Here is a 5,432-nt window from a genome sequence, read left to right on the forward strand (position 1 = left end):
TCGGGATGGGTGTGTCAGAGGTGTTGCGGTTGGCGCAGGATAGAGCAGGGTTTAGAGCTGTTGTGCATAGGGTCGCTATGAGTCAGAAACGACTCGATGGCACATAACAACAACAACAACAACAACAACAATTTTAGAGTACTTCGGATTTTGAAGAGGCTGTGTCAACAGTTATAATCATTGTTGGTGTCAGATGGATCCAGGCTGAATGTAAAGAACACCAGAAGAATAACTATTTTGCTTTATTGACTATGTAAAGACATGGCATTGTGTGGATCATAACAAGTTATTGCTAACATTGAGAAGAATGGGAATCCCAGACGACTTTATCGTGCTCACGTGAAATCTATACCTAGACCAAGAGGCTATTGTGTGTGAAAAATCAAGGGAATACTAGTTGATTTTTGTTTTTGTTTTTAACAGTACATGATTTAAAGTTAAGAAGTTGTGCATAAGGGTTGCATCTTTTCTCATACCTATTAAATATGTATGTTGATAAAATTATTCAAGAAGCTGAACTCTATGAAGCAGAATGTGGCATCAAGATTGGAGGAAGAATTATCAATAACCCACGTTATGCAGATGACACAACCTTTCTTCCTGAAAGAGAAAACTTGAAGTATTTGTTGCAAAGAATACAGCCTTCAATATGGATTGCATCTCAATGTCAAGAAAACAAAAATTCTTATACTAGACAGAGAGGCAACATCATAATAAATGGAAAAAAGATTGAAATTGTCATCAACTTCAAATTACTTGGATACACAATCAAAACCTTTGGTATCAGCAGTCAGGAAAAACAGGAGACATATTGCAGTGGGAATGTCTGCAATCATGGACCAAATAACAACAACAACAACAGCTCTATAATTTTAAATAAGAATCAGCTCAAGATCCGTTAATGCTTTATTTTCATGACTTGCTAGTAAAAATGAGGGCATTTCTTCTCCATTCAATGACGTTACTAGCATTAGGTTCACTTTGTGTGCATGCATTGTTGCTTAAGGGTTGTTGTTGTTGTTGTTATGTGCTGTTGAGTCGACTCATAGAGACCCTATGTACATCTCTAAAGCCCGCCCTGTCCTGAGCCAGTCTCACTGACTCAGGAATACTTACTCTCATTGCCGCAGTCACTGTACTGTATCAATCCACCTCATCTGGGTCTTCATTGTCCCTCCACTTTCCTGAACTTGATGTACTTCTCTAATGACTGGTCCCTCCTTGCCAAGTGCTCAAAGGATGTGAGACAGAGCTTCAAAATCCTAGCTTTCAAAGAGAAATTTGGTTTCACTCTCCCCAAGGAAGTATTTCTTTAAAGTCAATTTCAAGAAAAGAAAACAGGACTTCTGTCAGGAAGCGTGTGTGTGGGGGGGGGAAACCACTAATGAATCCTTTGTTTACTCATTTCTAGTTTGGGAGCAGAACTGGACTCTATGGACTTAAATAAGTGCTAGTTTACAGTATCTGGTATAAGGGTTTTCTTCAATGCCAAGTGGTTTCTTCAATACAGCAGTGGTTAAAGACATAGGCTTTCCAGCCAGCCAAAGACTCAAATCCCAGCTGCACTATATTCTATTTGCTTTTATGAAAACAATTTAGTCAGTCATAGTTTTCTCAGTGTCATTGTTTTATTAGGTGTTGTCGAGTTGAGCATGACTCATAGTAACCCTATGAACAAAATATCTGAAGCCTGTTACATCCTGTGCCATCTTCACATTTCCAGACACACTGCAACAGTCACCATGTCAGTCTACCTGGTCAAGGGTCTTCCTCTCCTTTGCGGACCCTCCACCCTTCCTAAAATCATGTCCTTCTCCAAGGAATAGCCCCTCCTAACATCATACCCAAAGTATGTGAGGTAAAGCTTCTTTATTCTTGCCTTCAAAGAGCACTCTAACCACACCTTCTCCAAGACATATTTATTTATTATTTAGGTTATCCATTGGATGTTCAGTGCTCTTCTTCAACACCACAGATCAAAGATATCACTTTCTCTTATGTCGTCCTTATTCATTATAAATAAAAATATTAGCATGTCATGAGATTTAAAGGAGATAATATATGTGAAATGTGTGGCATGTTCTTGTTATGTGCCATCAAGTTGCTTGCAACTCTATGCACAAATAGCTCTGAACCATGCGCTATCCTGAGCCAATCTCACTATATCTGACACACCAGGCTTCACTTCCCCATTTATTACATCAAGCCATCTCATATGGGGTCTTCCTCTCCTTGCTGTCTTTCCACTATTTCAAACATGATGTTTTTGGGGTTGTTTGTGTTTTTTCTTTCCCAAGGGACTGGTCTCTCCTGGCCACATACCCATAATATAGGAGAAAGAATTTCAAAATTCTTGCATAATATTCTTCGCCAAAAAACTGACCCTTCCTGACTACATGACCAAAGTATGTGAGATGAAGTCTCAAAATCTTTGCCTCTACCATTAGCAACTTGGTTTCACTATATCAAGGACAGACATGCTAGTTATTTTTGCAATGCATGGTATGTTCAAAACTCTTCTCCAGCTCCACATTCAAAGGCATTGATTCTTTTTGTGTCATTCTTGATCATTGTCCAGCTCTCTGATGGAATTGTGTGTAATTGCTAAGACCATGGCCTGGAATCAGGACACTTTAGTCTCTAGACTGACATCCTTACTCTTTAACACCCTGGAGAGGTCCCTGATAGCCAATTTCCCTAATGCAATTCATTTTTTGTTATTGTTTTCTGATAGTTAGTGCCAAGAGTGTTGATTGTGTAACTCAGGAAGCTGAAATTATTAACAGTCTCAATCTCCTCTACATCTATCACAGTGATATCATGATGCTGCCAATTGGCCCTGTGGTGATACTCTTTGCTTTCTTGATGTTGTGCTTCAATCCATATTGCAAACTACCATTCTTGACCCTGTGCAGCAGATGCTTCAGTCCCTCCTCAGTTTCAGCAAGTAAGGTTGTGTCATCTGAATAACTCAGGTTCTTGATGGGTCTTCCTCTAATACTGATGCCATATTCTTCCTCATGAATCCCAGCCTCTCAAATAAGTATTGACATACGAGGCATGGGCAAAATGATATGGGTTGGCATGGGACATTTTGAATGAAAGAATCATATTATCTTCTATGCCAGAAATGAAAAGGTGAGGAAAGCCAGGGTCAAATTCATAGTTAAAAAGACCATTTCCAGATTAAGCTTGAAATACATTGTTTGAGTGACAGGAAGATATCCACACACATACTAGGAATTCCTGTCAATATCACCATCATTCAAATATATGCACCAATAACCAAAGCCAAAAAGGAGGAAATAGTTGATTTCTACTAACATTTTCCCTTTTTTATTATTAATTTTAATGGAAGTTTACAGAGACTTTGGATTTCCATTCATTCATTGTTGCGCTTTTCTCGCTGTCCCGCCCCCCAATTCACTTTTCTCTTTGAAAAGTAAAAGAAAAACTCGTTAATTGTTGTACAATCCCTCCCCCTAAGTCCACTCCACAGTGCAGCCTTCATTCTGGACTCCTGTTATGATAATAATACCTAATCATATATTGCTTTTAAACAGTTCACTCCCTCATTTGTTTCAATGCAGTATACATTATTTACTCCCTCTTTCTCAGCCTTGCCTCAACCCCGATGTCAGTCCCATTATACAACAGTGGCCCTATGCAATATTTGTTCTTTTGTGACTGAGATATTTCACTCAGCATAATGTCCTCCAGGGTTATCCATTTTGTATAATAATTCATGAGTTCTTTGTTTTTCAATGCAACATAGTATTCCATTGTGTGAAAATAACAGAGCTTCTCTATCCATTCATTTGTTGGTGGGCACTTAGGTTGTTTCCAGCTCTATACTATTGTTAACAAAACTGGAATAAATGATTTCTACTAACTTTTGAAGTCAGAAATCGATCAAACATGCAACCAGGATACACTAATAATAATGACATATGGTAAGTAAGTACCTGATAAATTAGAGCTGATGTGATATAGATTATATCACAATCTTACTCAATTGATTCCATTTACAATCTTTATGAAATTCCAATATAAGTACCTAAACATTTGCACCATATTTCTATGTCATTTCAATTAATTCCAAAAAAACAAAACCTCTCTTATAATAAGATTATTATAGTTATTGTTAGTAGAGTTATCTGAGTTGAGATCTTTAATCAGTGGTGGAGTTAAAGACCGCCAAATAATCAAGGAGACACCTGAGTAAAAGGCACAAGCTTTTCCTAAAGGTTCTGTCTGTCTGCAATGAATTTATTTTGACAATTACTGAATTCTTAATCAAAGGGTAATACTAATATAAAAAACTCTAAACCACTGTCTAATATAGTTTAATACCCTCACGAATCAGGGGTCAGTTGGTATATTTTTAATTTCCCGAACATCTTTCACTGCTCAAAAATATTTAAAATGCTAGCATCTGTAATGTAAAAAAAAAGACATCTCTATCAAAATGTATTCACTGAGTATACGTATTGTATACACGGTAGTGCTAGTTACTGCAAAGAGTAATAAGGGTGGATATTTCTGTCCCTTCTTTCAAGGATTATACAATCATATTTGGAGTCTATAATCTAGTTTTGAAAGACTGCTATAAACAAACCTTGGCAGAAGCTAAAAATGCTTAACCTATAATGCCAAGGATAAGCTCAAGGCTGGAATATTAAACCAATAAATTCTTTTTTTATGCAGAACTAACCAATGAGGTGGAGGCAGATGCTAAGATAATACTAAAAAGTGATTTATTCATAGGTTTTAGAAAAGACTCTAACCTTACTTAGGTACAGCAGAAATTTCTAGTACAGCTATTATCCTATTCAGGGAGAAAAGAAAATTAAGTTACTTAACAAGGAACTTCCTCTGACTCATTATTGTCGCTACTATAAGGAACTTTCTGTGGCTCGTTATTATCAATGCATCTGTTTACTTGCAATGTCTTCAGTACGTGCATGTGTGTGCTTGTATGTGTATTTTGCAGGTTTGTGAGTATATCTATATGGGGTATTAAAAATCTACCTAAATGTCATATTTTATTTCACTTGGGACTCAAAGAGATAATGTCACTTTGCCTAAAGTCATATTTTGACTGTCAGCAAAACCAGAATTAGAACTTTGCAGTATGAGGGTTATCAAATCAATGATCAGTTCCTTCAAAGGAAGCCAAGAGTTTACCCCTACCCTTATGAGTAAAACTCATATCTTAATTATCTTTAATTTTCACAACTTTCTCACTCTTTTTTGTCCATTGAATGGATAGCACATTAGTGACCAATAAATACTTATCCAATGAAGTGAAAACTTTGTGGTTTGAGTAAGCATTGGTGAAAAAAGAATCCAAAGCCCAACCTATGAATTCCATAGTGGGTAAACTTATTGCTACTAAAGAAATAGTCAATATTGTCACTGAATTATATATA

Source organism: Elephantulus edwardii, unplaced genomic scaffold (assembly GCF_000299155.1).
Source record: "Elephantulus edwardii isolate Elephantulus edwardi_28Jun2011 unplaced genomic scaffold, EleEdw1.0 scaffold00249, whole genome shotgun sequence".
Taxonomy (NCBI): Eukaryota; Metazoa; Chordata; class Mammalia; order Macroscelidea; family Macroscelididae; genus Elephantulus; species Elephantulus edwardii.